General features: G+C 44.4%; 1 protein-coding gene across 8 annotated transcripts in view; it reads left to right on the forward strand.

Annotated features, from left to right (window-relative positions):
• PHF20 (PHD finger protein 20) overlaps positions 1 to 19418 on the forward strand; it is a 184482-nt gene that overhangs the window by 44346 nt on the left and 120718 nt on the right. Inside the window, exon 3 of one of the 8 annotated variants that reach the window (XM_016937810.4) lies at positions 856 to 952. The exons of the other annotated variants lie outside the window; for them this stretch is intronic. The gene's annotated coding sequence lies outside the window, so the exon portion shown is untranslated. The remainder of the gene's footprint in view (positions 1 to 855; positions 953 to 19418) is intronic. 8 annotated transcript variants of the gene reach the window in all.

The raw sequence follows: 19418 nt of genomic DNA on the forward strand, positions 1-19418 counted from the left end.
TTTTTATTTTTTAATTTTTTTGAGACGGAGTCTTGCTCTGTCTCCCAGGCTGGAGTGCAGTGGCTCGATCTCTGCTCACTGCAAGCTCTGCCTCCCGGGTTCCCACCATTCTCCTGCCTCAGCCTCCCGAGTAGCTGGGACTACAGGCACCCGCCACCACGCCCGGCTAATTTTTTTGTATTTTTAAAATAGAGACGGGGTTTCACCGTGTTAGCCAGGATGGTCTCGATCTCCTGACCTCGTGATCCACTTGCCTCAGCCTCCCAAAATGCTGGGATTACAGGCATGAGCCACAGCGCCCGGCCCCTGCTTTTTATTAAGAAAATTTTCTAACATAATGAAAAGTTGAGAGAACATTATACCTTCCACCTGTATTCACTAATTGTTAACCCATTTGTTTTATATACTTATTTAATTTAGCAATAATTGTATAATATCTAATATCCAGAGATATTCAGATGTTCTTGTTGTTCCAAAAATGTCCCTTATAGTATTTTTCCAGACAGGATCCACATTACTTTTTTATTTTTATGTCTCTTTAGTTGCTTTGATTCCATGATAATCTTTCTTCTTCCCGGGAGGCAGAGCTTGCAGTGAGCAGAGATCGAGCCCCTGCACTCCAGCCTGGGAGACAGAGCGAGACTCCGTCTCAAAAAAATAAAAAAATTTTTCCCCTTCACAACATTATTTGTTTAATTTTTAAGAGTTCCGAACAGTTGTTTTTTAGAATGTCCCACATTCTGGTTTAGTCACATTGTTTTATCATGGTGAGTTTAACTTGTTTCTTGTATTCTCTTCTATTTCCTGTAAACTGGAAATGAGGTCTAGACTTCAGATTAAACATTTTTTTTGCAGAGTGTTTCAGTGGTAATGCCGTGTGTTTCATATTGCATCACATCGGGGGACACATAAAGCTAGGTCGTCCCACTGTTCCGTGTATCACTTGGATAAGGTAATGACTTCCATCTCTCACCATTATAAAGGTGTATTTTTCCTTGTGCAAGTAGTAGATAATCTGTGGGGATACTCTGGTACGTGTCAATATCCTATTATCCCCCCACATCATTTACCTAATGATTTAGCATCCATTGATAATCCCTGCCTGAATCAGTTATTACTCTGGAGATGGAAAAATGGTAATATTCTAGTTTTGTTATTCTGTTATATTAGGTGATGTTCTTCTGTACGAACAGCTTTCATTTTTATTATTATTTTTTTTGATACAGAGTCTCGCTCTGTCGCCCAGGCTGGAGCACAGTGGTGCGATCTCGGCTCACTGCAAGCTCTGCCTCTCAGGTTCACGCCATTCTCCTGCCTCGGCCTCCCGAGAGCTGGGACTACAGGCGCCCGCCACCACGCCCGGCTAATTTTTTTGTATTTTTTAGTAGAGACTGGGTTTCACCGTGTTAGCCAGGATGGTCTCGATCTCCTGACCTCGTGAGCTGCCCATCTCGGCCTCCCAAAGTGCTGGGATTACAGGCGCGGTGAGCCACCGCGCCCGGCCCATTTTTATTCTTTTAAAGTGCACTTAGGAATAAGATTATTGAGTGTGGTGGTGTAGTCAATTCCATTCATTATTATTAATTTTGTGCTAAAATTATCCCAAATTTGTCCAGTGGGATGCTGTTTAAACTAGCTCCTTTGTTCTTTTGACAATTCCTGTTAGTCCCTTAGCCTTTTTTTGTTTTCTGGCACTACTAGAAACCCCAAACTTACTTTCTACTTTTCTTATCCCAGACCCTGGACGCAGCTGGTTCTCCAAGGCTTGGTTTCTTTAATTAGGAAAGGGTATTTAGAAATTGACCTCTGAGCTGGGCACGGTGGCTCACGCCTGTAATCCCAGCACTTTGGGAGGCCGAGGCAGGTGGATCAGAAGGTCAGGAGTTCCAGACAAGCCTGGCCAACATAGTGAAACCCTGTCTCTACGAAAAATACAAAAATTAGCCAGGCATGGTGGCACGCACTTGTAGTCTCAGCTACTCAGGAGGCTGAGGCAGGAGAATTGTTTGAGCCTGGGAGGTGGAGGTTGCAGTGAGCCGAGATAGCGCCATTGCACTCCAGCCTGTGTGTGAGCCAAGATCACACCATTGCACTCCAGCCTGGGTGACAGAGTGAGACTCCGTCTCAAAAAAAAAAAAAAAAAAAAAAAAAGGAAATTGACCTCTGAGGTTGAGGCTGCAGTTAGCTATGATCACACCACTGCTTGGGTGATAAGAATAAGACTCTATCTCTAAATAAATAAAATAAATAAATAAATAAAATAAAACATTGGTTTTTAAAAAAAGAAATTTAGCTCTGGGCACTGGGTGTTTATTGCTGCTAGGATGTCATTGTCTTAAACAACTTTTTAGTAGATGGGGGTAAGAAATCTATTTTTTGAAAAAATGTGAGTTCACTTTGATACTTCCAGTTTATTTATTTATTTTTTTGAGATAGTCTTGGTCTGTCTCCCAGGCTGGAGTGCAGTGGTACGATCTCAGCTCACTGCAACCGCTGCCTCCCTAGTTCAAGCAATTTTCCTGCCTCAGCCTCCCAAGTAGCTGGGACTAGAGGCGCATGCCACCATGCCTGGCTAATTTTGTATTTTTAGTAGAGATGGGGTTTCACCCTCTTGGCCAGGCTGGTCTCGAACTCCTGACCTCAAGTGATCCGCCTGCCTTGGCCTCTCACGGTGCTGGGATTACAGGCGTGAACCGCTGCGCCCAGCCTATAATATTAAATTTAAGTTGGAAATATCAGGCCTGGGTAACAGAGTAAGACACTGTCTCAAAAATAAATAAATAGGCCATGCATAGTAGCTCAAGCCTGTATTCCCAGCACTTTGGGAGGCTAAGGTGGGCGGATCACCTGAGGTCAGGAGTTTGAGACCAAACTGGCCAACATGATGAAACCCCGTCTCTACTAAAAATACAAAAATTAGCCGGGTGTGGTGGCAGGTGCCTGTAATTCCAGCTACTCGGGAGGTTGAGGCAGGAAAATTGCTTGAACCAAAGGAGGCAGAGGTGGCAGTGAGCTGAGATTGCGACACTGGACTCCATCCTGGGTGACAGAGGGAGACTCTGTCCCCCGAAAAATTATAAATAAATAAGTAAATAAATAGATGAAACAAAAAGAACTAACATAGAATATGCATGGTGTAACTATGCTAAATGAAACTCAAAATATGGCCAGACACGGTGACTCATGCTTGTAATCCGGGCACTTTGAGAGGCTGAGGTGGGCAGATCACTTGAGGTCAGGAGTTGGAGACCAGCCTGGCCATTATGACGAATCCATGTCTCTACTTAAAATACAAAAAATTAGCTGGACATCGTGGCATGTGCCTGTAATTCTTTTATTCTTTTTTTTTTGAGGCAGAGTCTTGCTGTGTCTCCCAGGCTGGAGTATAGCGCGAATGATCTCAGCTCACTGCAACCTCCACCTCCCTGGTTCGGGTGATTCTCCTGCCTCAGTCTCCTGAGTAGCTGGGACTACAGGCGCATGCCACCATGCCTGGCTAATTTTTTGTATTTTTAGTAGAGGCAGGGTTTCACTGTGTTAGCCAGGATGGTCTCGGTCTCCTGACCTCGTGTTCCACCCGCCTCAGCCTCCCAAAGTGCTGGGATTACAGGCGTCAGCCACTGCGCCTGGCATGCCTGTAATTCCAGCTACTTGGGAGGCCTAGGTAAGAGGATCACCTGAGCCCAGAAGGCAGAAGTTGTAGTGAACCGAGATTGCAGTTGAGACTCTGTCTCAAAAAAACAAACAAACAAGCAAAATCGTTTTGGAAATACATATATATTCCCCCTCCAGCTTTATTGAGATATAATTGACAAAAGGCATTTATATATTTGTTTATTTTTGAGATGGAGACCCGCTCAGTCCCCCAGACTGGACTGCAGGGGCTGGATCTCAGCTCACAGCAACCTCCATCTCCGGGGTTCAAGTGATTCTCCTGCCTCAGTCTCCTGAGTAGCTGGAACTACAGGCACGCGCCACCATGCCCAGCCGATTTTTGTACTTTTAGTAGAGGCGGGGTTTTACCATGTTGGCCAGGATGGTCTCGATCTCTTGACCTCGTGATCCACTTACCTCAGCCTCCCAAAGTTCTGGGATTACAGGCGTGAGCCACTGCACCCGGCCCGAAAATCTTTGTTCCTAATCATACTTTAACCTACTTGCCTTATTCTGTGTTATATGTGAAATAGTTTTAAAGTTACAGTATCAATATTACTATTAACAAGTATACTGAGTGAATTTTAAGGATTTTTTGACATTTGAAAAGTGTATATCTTACTCAGGACAAATTATATTTGATTTATGTCATAAACTTTTTTTAAGTTTTTTTTTTTTTGAGACGGAATTTTGCTGTTGTCATCCAGGCTGGAGTGCAATGGCGCAATCTCCGGTCACTGCAACCTCTGCCTCCAGGGTTCAAGCGATTCTCCAGCCTCAGCCTCCCATGTAGCTGGGAATACAGGTGCCTGCCACCACACCCAGCTAATTTTATTTTGTAATTTTAGTAGAGTTGGGGTTTCACTGTGTTGGCCAGACTGGTCTTGAACTCCTGACCTTATGATTCGCCCGCCTCAGCCTCCGAAAGTGCTGGAATTATAGGCGTGAGCCACTGCGCCCGGCCGATTTATGTCATAAACTTAATCCAAAATTAAATGAGTTTTTTTTTTCTTCTTCTTTGAGATGGAGTCTTGCTCTGTTGCCCAGGCTCGAGTGCAGTGGTGCAATTTCGGCTCACTGCAACCTCTGCCTCCTGGGTTCTAGCGATTCTCTTGCCTCAGCCTCGTGAGTAGTGGGATTACAGGCGTGCACCACTACGCCTGGCTAATTTTTTGTATTTTTAGTAGAGACATGGTTTCACCATGTTGGTCAGGCTGGTCTCGAACTCCTGATCTCATGATCCACCCTCCTTGTCCTCCCAAAGTGCTGGGATTACAGACGTGAGCCACTGCGCCTGGCCATAAGTGTTGTTGTTGTTTTTTTTTAGTCTGTTATATGAACTAACAGTTCTTTCTTTTTTTTTTTAAATACTCCTACAGTCTAATTTTATTTCCGCATTTATTTATTTATTTATTTGAGACAGAGTCTCATTCTGTCACCCAGGCTGGAGTGCGATGGCGTGATCTCAGCTCACTGCAACCTCCGCCTCCTGGGTTCAAGAGATTCTCTTGCCTCAGCCTCCCAAATAGGAGGGATTACGGGCCCCTGCCATGGCGCCCAGCTAATTTTTGTATTTTTAGTAAAGATGGGGTTTCACTAGGTTGGCCAGGCTAGTCTTGATCTCCCGACCTCAGGTGATCCACCTGCCTCGGCCTCCCAAAGTGCTGGGATTACAGGCGTGAGCCACCACACCAGACCTATTTCTGCATTTAAATTATTTTTGGGGCCAGGCATGGTGTCCCACACCTGCAATCCCAGCACTTTGGGAGGCCAAGGTGGGCATATTGCTTTGAGCTCAGGAGTTCAACGACAGCTGGGGGCAACATGGCAAAAACATGTTTCTACAAAAAATACAAAAGTTAGCTGGGTGTTGGTAGCTCCTGGCTGTAGTCCCAGCTACTCAGGAGACAGGCTAGAGAATCCTTTGAGCCCGGGAAGCGGAGGTTGCAGTGAGCCCAGATCGTGCCACTGCATTCCATCCTGGGTGACAGAGTGATACCCTGTCTCAAAAAAATTTAAAAAATAAAATTATTTTTTGGCCAGGTGTTGTGGCTTATGCCTGTGATCCTAGCATGTTTAGAGGCTGAAGTAGGCAGATCACTTGAGCCCAGGAGTTCAAGACAAGCCTGGGCAACATGACAAAACCCCATCTCTACAAAAAAATATAAAAATTATATTTTTATAATTAAAGTATAAATTTAATTATAATTAAATTACAGGCATGGTGGTTCACACCTGTAATCCCAGCACTTTAGGAGGCCTAGGTGGGCAGATTACTTGAGTTCAGGAGTTCGAGACCAACCTGGCCACCATGGTGAAACTCCGTCTCTACTAAAAGTACAAAAAAAATTATGCGCATGCCTGTAATCCTAGCTACTCAGGAGGCTGAGGTGGGAGGCTTGCTTGAACCCAGGAGGTGGAGGTTGTAGTGAGCCGAAATTGCGACACTGCACTTCAGCCTGGGTGACAGAGCAAGACTCTGTCTCAAAAAACAAAACAAAACAAAACAAAAAATTAGCCGAGGTGGAAGGATTGCTTGAGCCTGAGAGGTTGAGGCTGCAGTGAGCCATGATCCTCCTACTTCAGCCTCCTGAGTAGCTGGGACTACAGGCATGTGCCGCCACCCTTGGCTAAGTTTTGTGTTTTTTGTAGAGGTGGGGTTTGCCATGTTGCCCAGGCTGGTCTTAAACTTCTGGGCTCAAGCAGTGCACCCACCTCATCCTCCCAAAGTGCTGGGATTACAGGCGCCTGGCCTAGCATTTTTGAGACAGAGTTTTGCTCTGTCACCAAGGCTGGAGTGCAGTGGTGTGATCATAACTGTAGCCTGGTACTCTTGGGCTCAAGTGATCCTCCCACCTCAGCCTCCTGAGTAGGTATAGGTGCATGCCACTGCACCTGGCTCATTTTTGTATTTGTTATAGAGACTGAGTCTCGCTGTGTTGCTTAGGCTGGTCTCAAACTCCAGGGCTCAAGTGATCTTCCTACCTTGGCCTCCCAAAGTGTTGGGATTACAGGCATGAGCCACTGCACCTGGCCTATATTCTAATTTTTAATCTACCACTTTGGGGTGAACTTTCAGCATGTCCATTTTCTTCTCTGTAGAAGGGGTAATCCTGCCTTCCCTGTTTTTGTTTTGTTTTGTTTTGTTTTGAGACAGTCTTGCTCTGCTGCCCAGGCTGGAGAGCAGTGGCCCTATCTCGGTTCACTGCAGCCTCCATCTCCTGGGTTCCAGCGATTCTCCTGCCTCAGCCTCCTGTGTAGCTGGGATTACAGGCATGCACCACCACACCCAGCTAATCTTTGTATTTTTAGTAGAGACATGGTTTCACCATGTTGAACAGCCTGGTCTCGAACTCCCGACCTCAGGTGATCTGCCTGCCTCAGCCTCCCAAAGTGCTGGGATTATAGGCGTGAACCACTGTGCCCAGCCCTGCCTTCCCTATTTGCTTCCTGCGTTTTATAGATGAACTAAAATCTGAGAGGCTGCAGTTTCCTAGTAGTGATACTTGGTGGATAGAATAGAATCTGCTTGCTCTGCTGCCTTTGCCTTCTTCCTATCATCTGTCAGAAGTGTGCCATCTGTTCCAAGAAGTAGGCTGGGCTTCCCTGTTCTTGCTCCAAACACAACGAAAAAGCTCCTTCTGTTGCTTTCCTGACACTCTGGTACCTTTCCACTACTGTGTTTCCATTTAAGTTGATCATAGTTCACTTCCATTTCTTGTACAGAAGATTTAAAAATCTGAGTTTCATAATGTCCTTAGATCATTTTTGGTTTCTTTTTCATTAGGGTTATTTGTACTGATCTCATCTGAGTTTCTGGTTCATACCTCTTTACTCCTTACACCGTCTGTGTGTGTGTGTGTGTGTTTTTAAGCAATCTTTTCTGAGCTTTCCACAAACATGTATTGAATGCTGTGAGTCAGGTGGTACACTAGGTGCTATGAAATGAAGGAAAATAAGTACTTCAAGATGTTCACAGACGAGTCAAGTATTTGGCTTTGGTTTTTAGTATTGATAGCCAAGGGTCGTTAATCATGTATTCTAATGCTTATGTCTTTGCTAGTGACTCACATTTATTGAGTGATTTACTCTGTGCCTGGCACAAATCTAAAGGCTTTATATGTTATACCTCCTTTAATCCTCTAGATGCTATGAAGGGGGTACTTTTATTCTACTTTATATATGAGGAAATAGAAGCAGAAAGCAGTTAAGTTTTCCAGTGCTATGTAGCTGTAAATGGTGAATTTAGGATTTGAGTCTAGCTAGTTGGCTTCTGAGCATGGTCGGGTGTGGCTTTGATCCCCACGCATGTGTTCAGTACCTAGAATAAAGTCCCTGAAATTAAATATATTATGAGGAGATATTTACTCTGTACAAAGTTCATTTACAAAAACCCCTAGGGGAGAATAGTTAATTTCATATGTGGGAATTTCAGAAGGCTTCAGAAAGATGACTTTTGATGCCAAGTCATTCATTCAATGCTAGATGCTGGAGAAATAGTGGTGATTAGGACAGACATAGTCCCTGATCTTTAGGAGCTGACATTCCAGTGGAGGTGGATAGAACAGAAACCAGCAGACTGATATATATAGATAATGTTAGGTGGTGATAAATGCTAGAAAGTGGAATAAGTACTTTTTTTTTTTTTTTTTTTTTTGTGAGATGGAGTCTCGCTCTGCCACCCAGGCTGGAGTGCAGTGGCATGATCTTGGCTCACTGCAAGCTCCGCCTCCCAGGTTCACACCATTCTCCTGCCTCAGCCTCCCAAGTAGCTGGGACTACAGGTGCCTGCCACCATGCCCGGCTAATTTTTTGTATTTTTTAGTAGAGATGGGGTTTCACTGTGTTAGCCAGGTTAGTCTCGATCTCCTGACCTCGTGATCTGCCTGCCTCAGCCTCCCAAAGTGTTGGGATTACTGGTGTGAGCCATCACACCTGGCCAGAATAAGTACTTTCAAGTGGGTAGAGTGCCTCTATGTGTGTATGTGTTCTGCTTTTTTTATATAGAGGGTGAACAGAGGAGATCTCTCTGACAGACATTTAAATAGAGTCCTAAAGTAAGTGAGGGAGTGAGTCATGTTAGTATCCAGAGGAGAGAGGGTTGCAGACAGAGGCAGCCAAGGCAGAAGCCCTGGCGTAGGAGCAAGCAGGGCATTCAAGCAATAATAGGTAGGAACATGTGGCTGGGAGGGTAGAGAGTGAGAGGCCAGAGGTAGGAGGTGAGCCCAGAAAGGTCAGCAGGGGCCAGATTGGCCATAATAAGGAGTTTGGACTTTATTCTAAATGTGATAGTAAGTCATTGAAAGGTCTTAAACAGGGAATCAATGTTATCTGATTTCAAGTATTAAAAGTGGCTGTGGGCCAGGTGCAGTGGCTCACACCTGTAATCCCAGCAGTTTGGGAGGCCGAGGTGGGTGGATCATTTGAGGCCAGGAGTTTGAGACCAGCCTGGCTGACATGTACTAAAAATACAAAAAATTAGCCTGGAGTGTTGGTGGGCGCCTGTAATCCCAGGTACTCAGGAGGCTGAGGCAGGAGAATTGCTTGAACCCGGGAGGTGGAGGATGCAGTGAGCTGAGATTGTGCCACTGCATTCCAGTCTAGGCAACAAGAGCGAAACTCTGTCAAAAAAAAAAAAGGGGGGCTGTGAGCCTAGGCAATATAGCAAAACGCTGTCTCTACCAAAAATACAAAAAAAAAAAAAAAAAAAAAGCCAGGCATGGTGGTGTGTACCCGTGGTCCCAGCTACTTGGGAGGTTGAGGTGGGAGAATCACTTGAACCTGAGGGGCAGAGGTTGCAGTGAGCTGAGATGGTGCCACTTCACTCCATCCCAGGTGACAGAGCTAGACCCTGTCTCAAAAAAATAAAGTTGCTGTGGTTATTGTGTGTAGAATATGCTGTAGGCAGCCATGGGCAGAAACAAGAAGAGCAAGGATCTTTTGTATTAGTCCATGTGAAAGATGATAGTTGTTTGAACTAAAAAGCAGTGGGGGAGTTGATGAGAAGTGATCAGCGTCTGTATAATTTTTGAAGGTACAGCTGACAGATTTGCTGACGACATGTAAGAGATAGAGAAGAGTCAAGGATGACTCCAAGGGCTTTTTCTCTCGGTACCAGTAGATGGAATTACCACATGCTGAAATGGGGTAGACTTCAGTAGAACTAGGTTCTAGGGAGACGATAAGCAGTTTGGTTTTGGGCATGTTAAATATATGAGATTCCTTTGAGATGACTAAGTGGAGATGTTGAATGGATAGTTGAATAACAGAGTCAGATGTTCAAGTGTGAGCCCTGGGTTAGAGATAGACATCTGGGAGTTGGGCTGAGTGCGGTGGCTCACGCCTGTAATCCCAGGACTTTGGGAGGCAAGACGGAAGATCGCTTGAATCCCAAGATCGAGACCAACCTGTGCAACATAGTGAGACTCTGTCTCACAACACATATATACACAGAAACCCCAAGAAACCTAGCTGGGCATGGTGGTGTGAGCTTGTGGTCCCAGCTACTGGGGAGGCTGAGGTAGGAGGATCACTTGAGCTAGGGAGGTCAAGGCTGCAGTGAGCTATGATTGTGCTGCTATACTGTATGATTGTGCCTGGGTAACAGAGCAAGACCCTGTTTCAAAAAAAAAAAAAAAAGAAAAAAAGTAAAGGAATTTGGGAGTTGGTAATGAGTAAATGGGATTAAAAAAATAGACTATATTTTAGAGCAGTTTTAGGTTCACAGCAAAATTGAGCAGAAAGTACAGAGTTCTGGCTGGGCACAGTGGTTTATGCCTGTAATCCCAGCACTTTGGGAGGCTGAGGTGGAAGGATTGCTTGAGCCCAGGAATTTGAGACCAGCCTGGACACCATTGCAAGACCCTGTCTCTACAAAAAATAAAACAAATTAGCTGGGGTAGGGGGTGGCTTGTACCTGTAGTCCTAGCTACTTGGGAGGCTGAGGTGGGAGGATCGCATGAGCCCAGGAGTTTGAGGCTACAGTGAGCCATGATTATGCCACTGCATGCCAGCTTGGGTCACAGGGTCACAGAGCAAGACCCTGCTTCTAAAAAAAAAAAAAAAAAAAAAAAAGAATGTATCAAGTTCCCATATTCCTGTGTTCTCCCTCCAGCCTCCCCCACTTTCAACATGCTGCACCAGAGTGGTACATTTATTACAGTTGATGAACCAATATTGACACCTCAGTACCACCCAAAGACCGTAGTTTGCATTAAGGTTTGCTGCTGGTGTTGTATTGTTTATGGATTTTGACAAATGTATAATGTATATGTGTATGTTACACATTTATCAAAATCCATATGTGTACATTATACATTTGTCAAAATCCATAAAAGTTACAAAAGTACAAAAAAAGTACAATATTCATAAAAAGACAAATTGATGCTCAAAAAGTTTCGGATTTTGGATGTTTGGATTTGAGATGCTCAACCCATAGTAAAATTCGCTCTTTTTCAGAATACAGTTGAGTTTTGCCAAATTTGACAGTTCACGCAAGCCCCACCACAATCAAGATATGGGTCGGGAATGGTGGCTCATGCCTATAATCGCAGCACCTTGGGAGGACAACGTGGGAGGATTGCTTGAGCCCAGGAGTTCAAGACAAGCCTAAGCAACGTAATGGGACTTCGTCTCTCAAAAAAAAAAAAAAAACATAATAAAAGTAATAATAATAGCTGGGTGTGGTGGTGTGTGTCTATAGTTTTAGCTACTCAGGAAGCTGGGGTGGGAGGAAGACTGCTTGAGCCCAGGAGGTCAAGGCTGCAGCAAGCTGTGATTGTACCGCTGCACTCCAACTCCAGCCTGTGTGATAGAGCGAGACCCTGTCTCAAAAAAAAAAAAAAAAAAAAAAAAGGGGTGAAGAAAGAAAAAAAAAGATATAAAGCACTTCTGTTACCCACAGAATTTCCTCATGTCCATTTGTAATCAGCCTCTCCTGGCACCTCCAGCTCCTGTCACCCACTGATCTGTCCTTTGTCTATACAGTTTTGCCTTTTCCATAGTGTGTTATAATGGAATTATTCAGTACATAGCCTTTTGGATTTGGCTTCTTAAACTTAGCGTAATGCATTTGAGACTCACCCGTATTTTTGCATGAGCAAAATAAAGGGTTGTTGCTTTTAGAACCAAGTAGTAAGTATTCCATTGGATGGATATACCACAGCTTATCTGTTTATGTGTTCAAAGACATATGGATTGTTTCCAGTTTTGGGTTAATATGAATAAACATTTATATATAGGTTTTTATGAGAATATAAGTTATCATTTCTCTTGGATAAATACCAGCGAGCTGGATTGCTGGGTCATGTAAGTGTATGTTTAACCAAGTGAGAAACCGCCAAACTTTTTCAGAGTCTCTGTACCATTTTGCATTTCCACCAGGAATGTATGATAATTCCAGTTGCTCTGCATTGTTGTCAGCACTTGGTGGGATTCTTTTTTTTCTCTCCTTTTTTTAATTAACTGTTTTAAAAAAATTGAGATATAGTTTACATGTTATAAAATTCATCCTTTTAGGCTGGGTGTGGTGGCTCATGCCTGTAATCCAAGCACTTTGGGAGGCTGAGGTGGGCGGATCACAAGGTCAAGAGATCGAGATCATCCTGGCCAACATGGTGAAACCCTGTCTCTACTAAAAATACAAAAATTAGCTGGGTGTGGTGGCATGTGCCTGTAGTCCCAGCTACTCGGGAGGCTGAGGCAGTAGAATTGCTTGAACCCGGGAGGCAGAGGTTTCAGTGAGCCAAGATCACGCCATTGCACTCCAGCCTGGTGACAGAGTAAGACTCTGTCTCAAAAAAAAAAAAAAAAAAAAAAAAAATTTGACCATTTCAAAGCATACAATTCAATAATTCAATGGTTTTCAGTGTATTTACAAAGTTGTACAATTGTCACCACTATCTAATTCCAGAATTCTCATTATCCCAAAAAGAAACCTCATACACATTAGCAGTCAGACCCTATTTCCTCTCTGCCCTTCCCAGCCTAGGCAAACACGAATTTACTTTCCCTCTATATATATGCCTGTTCTGGACATTTCATAGATATGGAGTCATACAGTAGGTGACTAGCTGCTTTCACTTAGCATGCTATTTTCAAGATTCATCTATGTTGTACGTTACTGCTTTTTGTGGATGAATAATTCCATTATATGAGTATACCATATTTTGTTTTCCCATTCATCAGTTGTTGGGTATTTACAGTGTTTCTTCTTTTTGGGTATTGTGAGTACACATTTGTGTGGACATATGATTTTACATCATATGGGTATATACCTAAGATGGAATTGTCGGATCATATGGTAATTCTGTTTAACCTTTTGAGGAACTGCTAAATTGCTTTTCATAGTAGCTGCACCATTTTACACTCCCACCAGCAATGGGAATCCTGTTTGTTTTTATTTTGAAGAGATGGGAGTCTTGGTATTGGCCCAGACTGGACTCAAACTCCTGGGCTCAAGTGATTGTCCTGCCTCAGGCCTCCTGGGTAGTTGGGACTGCAGGTGCATACCACTGTGCCCAGCTATTTTTTACATTCAATAAGAAGTAAAATTATCAGCTGAGACTGAGATCAGGACAGGGAGGGCTTAGGTTTGAGGAAAGAAGATAAGGTATGAAATATTTAGGAGTTTGCACTCCCTCCTCAGGCTCCGCTTTACTCAGTAGCTAATGACAGGCCTCAAACTCCTGGCCTCAAGTTATCCTCCTGCCTCGGCCTCCCAAAGCATTGGGGTTACAGGTGTAAGCTACCATGCCTGGCTAAAAACTTTTTTGATATTAATTTTCCTGGCTCCTTAAAGGTATAAGACATTGAATTAAGAAGAGTGCAAAATTGCTACTCTATAATTAGGTTAATTATTTTTAGAGAGAGGGTCTTGCTTTGTTGGCCAGGCTGGAGTACAATGGCTATTTACGAGTGCCGTGAAAGCACACTACAGCCTTCAATTCTTTGGCTCAAGCAGCTCTCTTGCCTCAGCCTCCTGTGTAGTTGGGACTATAGGCATGCACTATAGCACCCAGCTCTTACACTTTTATTTTAAAAATACTTTCTGTTGAGTTTTAATTTATAGTAGAGTGTATAAACCCTAAATGTGTAGCTTGGTGAACTTTTACATATGTATACACTTCTATAGCCACCACCCAAATCAAGATATGGACCATTATGGGCACTCTGGAAGCTTTTTTGTCCCTCTCCTACCCCTAAAGAGAATTACTGTTTAATACCTGTTTGCAGATATGCATTTTATGTATGTATGTATGTGTGTTTGAGACAGTTTCGCTCTTGTCCCCCAGGCTGGATGGCAGTGGCACGTTCTCGGCTTACTGCAACCTCCGCCTCCTGGGTTCAAGTGATCTCCTGCCTCAGCCTCCTGAGTAGCTGGGATTACAGGTGCCCGCCACCACACTCGACTAATTTTTGTATTTTCAGTACAGATGGGGTTTCGCCATGTTGGCCAGGCCGGGCTCGAACTCTTGACCCCAGGTGATCTGCCCGCGTCGGCCTCCCAAAGTGCTGGGATTACAGGTGTGAGCCACTGCACCTGGCCTAGACATGCACTTAAAGTGAGACCCATCAGCATGTTGAGTGTTTTCTCTAGCCACATTTAGCTGTCTGGGTACAGGAATGGAGAATGTGGAGTCTGAAATAACCAGGGTTGGGTGGCAGTTGTGATGAGGAAGAGAGTCGCCAGTAATTTGAGGGCATATGCAAGGAAGTGAAATTAAAGAATGAGAAGATTTCCAGGAAGAGAGTGGCAGGGGGAGAAGCAGAAGGAATAACATCAGCAAAAATATTCAGGGCTTGAAAGAACTTGGTGTGTTCTGAGAATCCAGGGAGGTAACAGGAGTGTTGGGAGATTGAACTGAAGAGTGAAAATTTAAGCAGGAGAGAGACATGTTTTGATCCTTCTTAGTAACAGAAAATTGGCAGTGTTCATTCTGTCATAAGATATTTGCTGAGTGGCTCTGTATCAGGCATTCTGCTGGGTACTGATAGAGGGGGTTTGGGGGTGATCTGTACATACTGACTGTTCAGTTGTTGCTGGTAAGAAATGATTGAGATAGAGAGGAAAGATAAATTTAAGACCTTTCTTATATCAGATGTTGATTAATGGAAGTGGTGAAGGGGTAGGGAAAGAGTTAAGGCATTCAAAATAGCAGTTTTTCTGCAGTTTAATAGTCAGCCTTTTGTTTTTTACTAAATATATCTTCCATCCCCATCTCCTCTCCAGCAAAGGCTGGTGATGGCTTAGAATGTTCCTTTTGTGCATAGAAGTATTTTGCTTCTGGTATGTGCCCTGAGCCAGGAATGGAGGCAAGCTCTGATTTTTTTTTGAGACGGAGTTTCGCTCTTGTCACCCAGGCTGGAGTGCAATGGTACGATTTCGGCTCATCGCAACCTCTGCCTCCTGGGTTCAGGTGATTCTCCTGCCTCAGCCTCCCAAGTAGCTGGGATTACAGGCATGCGCCACCACGTCTGGGTAATTTTCTGATTCTTGAAGTAAAATGAGTGCTGTATGTTTGCAGACACACTGTTTATATAGCAAAGAATCTGGAAGCAGTCTGAATGCTTAACCTCTGGGGGAAAGTTAAGTCAAATTCTGGGCTAGCCACGCAGTTAAGTAGACTATTACACGGCTAAGACAAAAGACACCCATGTGGATGTGGTGACTGCAGGAATGTTTACATGTGGAGTCCAGTTAAGAGCAGAAGGCTCATAGCCGGGTGCGGTGGCTCACGCCTGTAATCCCAGCACTTTGGGAGGCTGAGGTGGGTGGATCATGAGGTCAGGAGATCGAGACTATCCTGGCTAACACGGTGAAACCCTGTCACTATTAAAAATACAAAAAATTGGCTGGGTGTGGTGGCGGGCGCCTGTAGTCCAGCTACTTGGGAGGCGGAGGCAGGAGAATGGTGTGAACCCGGGAGGCGGAGCTTGCAGTGAGCCAAGATGACGCCACTGTGCTCCAGCCTGGGCAACAGAGCGAGACTCCATCTCAGAAAAAAAAAAAAAAGCCGAAGGCTCTTCACCGGGTTTAGAGTTAGATGTAGATATCGATCTTGATTGTGCCTCTTCCTAGTCATTCTCTTTGAGGCTCCATTTCCATGAATGTAAAAAGGGGGCAGTAATAATAATGACTCCTTAAGTCTTCATGGCATGATCAAGTGAGATACCTTAGATAAAGATAGTTTACAAACCCTAGAGTAAGCTGCACTCATTAGTTTTATTTATTTATTTATTTATTTATTTATTTATTTATTTATTTCTGAGACAGAGTTTCGCTCTTGTTGCCCAGGCTGGAGTGCAATGGCATGATCTCGGCCCACCACAACCTCCGCCTCCCGGGTTCAAGCAATTCTCCTGCCTCAGCCTCCCGAGTAGCTGGGATTACAGGCATGTGCCACCATGCCCAGGCTAATTTTGTATTTTTAGTAGAGACGGAGTTTCTCCATTTTAGTCAGGCTGGTCTCGAACTCCAGGCTTCAGGTGATCCGCCCGCCTCGGCTTCTCAAAGTGCTGGGATTATAGGCGTGAGCCACTGCGCCCAGCCTCATTAATTACTAATAGCCATGTGGGTGAACACTGATGAGTTGTAGTGGGAATTCAGAAGGAAATTGTCATCCTTTCTGCTTTTTTCTCCCCCGCCCCATGATGTTTCTTTAGTTAGTATTTCTGGTATATAGGGGGGAACAAAACAGATTCCTGCCAAGCACTGTCTGGCTGCTCTAGTTTAAGCACGTGCACGGTATGTAGTATTAGGCAGCTTAATTTTACACAGATGCAGCAAGACTCTGAGCGGCAAGCCTTCCTGGGGCTTAAGGTCATATAGGGCAGGCGTGTCAACACTGTTTCCCTGAATTAGACCTGTACTGTTCTCTGCCTTCTGGCTGTGCACATGGAGTCATGCCAGCAGTGGCAGTGCTTTACTGTCTTACAGCCCTCTCCCTCCCTTGGTGGAGCCCTAGGACATGTTGGCTTATCTTGTAGCTTAGAGCAGTGTTTCTCAAACCTGAAAACATGAGGACTGGCACCTCTAACCTATAAACTATTGATAGACTCCATTTCTAGATACCAAAGCAGTCTAGCAAAATGCAACTTTGTTAGCTACTTAGTGCTGTGTAACATATTTTCTCAAAATTTAGTGGCCTAAAACAATAAACATTTATTATTCTCTAGGTGTCTATGGGCCAGGAATTCAGGAGCGGCGTAACGGGGGGTTGAGGGGGCTTCTGGCCCAGGATCGCATAAAGGCTGCATCCAAGGGGGCTCACTCACAGGGCTGGCAAGTTGGTGCTGGTTCCTGACAGGTGGCCTCAGTTCCTTGTCATGTGAACCTCTCCATAGACATCTAGAATGTTCTCACGATGTAGCACCTGACTTACCCTAGAACAGGGAATCTGAGAGAGTGCAGGGCAGAAGCAGCAGTGCTTTGTGTATATGCTTGTGGTAAAATACATACAACATAAAATTTAGTATTTTAATCATTTTTAGGTGTGCAGTACAGTTCTGTAGCATTAAATACATTCACACTGTTCTGCAACCATTACCAGCATACTTCTCCAAAATATTTTCTTTCTTTCTTTTTTCTTTTTTTCTTGGTGACAGATTCTCACTCTGTTGCCAGGCTGGAGTGCAGTGGTGCGATCTCAGCTCACTGCAGCTTCTGCCTCCCGGTGATTCTCATGCCTCAGCCTCTCGAGTAGCTGGGATTATAGGCTTGTGCCACCACGCCTGGCTAATTTTTGTATTTTTAGTAGAGATGATGTTTCACCATGTTGGCCATGGCTGGTCTGAAACTCCTCACCTTTGGTGATCCACCTGCCTCAGCCTCCCAAAGTGCTGGGATTACAGGCATGAGCCACTGAGCCTGACCTAAAATTTTTCATAGTGAGATAAAATCTCACTATGTTGTTTATGTTGGTCTCAAACTCCTGGCCTTAGCCGTGCGCCATGGCTCATGCCTATAATCCCAGCACTTTGGGAGGCTGAGGCAGGCATATTGCATGAGCCCAGGAGTTTGAGACCAGCCTAGGTAACATGGTGAAACCCTGTCTCTCCTGGCCTCAAGCAATCTTCCTGCCTTGGCCTCTCAAAGTATTGGGATTATAGGTGTGAGCCACCACGCCCAGCCCAAGATTTTTTCTTTTTCTTTTTTTTTTGAGATGGAGTTTCGCTCTGTCACCTAGGCTGGAGTGCAGTGGTGCGATCTCAGCTCACTGCAATGTCTGCCTCCTGGGTTCAAGCAGTTCTGCTGCCTCAGCCTCCCAAGTAGCTGGGGCTACAGGCGCATGCAGCCATGCCTGGCTAATTTTTTGTATTTTAGTAGAGACGGGGTTTCACCGTGTTGCCCAGGCTGGTCTCAAACTCCCGAGTTCAGGCAGTCCACCTGCCTCGGCCTCCCAGAGTGCTGGGATTACAGGTGTGAGCCACCGTGCCCGGCCTGATTTTTTCATCTCTCCAAACTGAAACCCTGTATCTATTAATCAGCAACTGCCCCATCCCTTCTCCCCTTAGCTCCTGGTAACCTCTATTCTGCTTTCATTAATCTGGCTACTCTAGATAACTCAGATGAATGGAATCATGCAGTATTTGTCCTTCAAGTGGCTTATTTCACTTAGCATAAGTCCTCAAGGTTCATCTGTGTTGTAGCATGTATTAGAGTTTTATTCCTTTTTAAGGCTGAATAATATTCCATTGTATGGATATACCACATTTTATCTATTCATGTATTAGACACTTGGGTGGCTTTTTGACTACTGGGTTGTCTTTTGACTGTTGTGAGTAATGCTGTGTGAATTCTGGAGTACAGACATCTGTATGAGTTCTTGTGTTCAGTGTTTTTGGATATATACCCAGAAGTGGAATTGCTGCAGTGCTTTTTTTTCTTTTTCACATCAACTTTATAGTTAGATAATCCATCACTTTATTAATTCAGAAGTTTGCTTTTTTTTTCCCTTCAACTTTTTTTTTTAAGTTCTGGGGTACATGTGCAAGATTTGCAGGTTTGTTGCATAGGTAAACTTGTACCATGGTAGTTTGCTGCACAGATCATCTCATCACCTAGCTATTAAGCCCAGCATCCATTAGCTCTTCTTCCTGATATTCTCTCTCCCCTGTCCTGCTGCAGTGCTTTTTATAACCCAGCTTTGGAAGTCCCACACCATCACTTTTGCCACATTCTACTTGTTAGAAATGAGGCCATATTCAAGGATAAAACAAAATCTACCTTTTGAAGGAATAAGTGCCAAATCTGCAGACATATAAAGTTGTTCCAGCTACTATTTGGGAGTGATTTTATAATGCCAGGTTAGTTACAAATATACACACTAAACTTATTTCTTTCTTCCTTCCCTCCCTCCCTCTCTTCCTCCCTCCCTCCCTTCCTTCCTTCCCATTTATTTATTTTGGGTCTCACTCTATCACCCAGGGTGGAGTTCAGTAGTGCGATCATGACTCAACACAGCCTCAACCTTCTGGGCTCCAGTGATCCTCTCACCTCAGCCTCTTGAGTAACTGGGACTACAGGCATGCATCACCACATCTGGCTAATTAAAAAAAATTTTTTTTGTCCAGACAGATGGGGTCTCCCTATGTTTCCCATACTGATCTCAAACTCCTGGGCTCAGGGGATCCTCCTTCAGCCACCCAAAGTGCTGGGATTATAGGCATGAGCCATTGTGCTGGGCTGATTAAATTTTTTTAGAAATAGGGTCTCACTTTCTTGCCCAGGCTGGAGTGCAGTGGTGTTGTGATCATAGCTCACT

This window comes from Pan troglodytes, chromosome 21 (assembly GCF_028858775.2).
Source record: "Pan troglodytes isolate AG18354 chromosome 21, NHGRI_mPanTro3-v2.0_pri, whole genome shotgun sequence".
Classification (NCBI taxonomy): Eukaryota; Metazoa; Chordata; class Mammalia; order Primates; family Hominidae; genus Pan; species Pan troglodytes.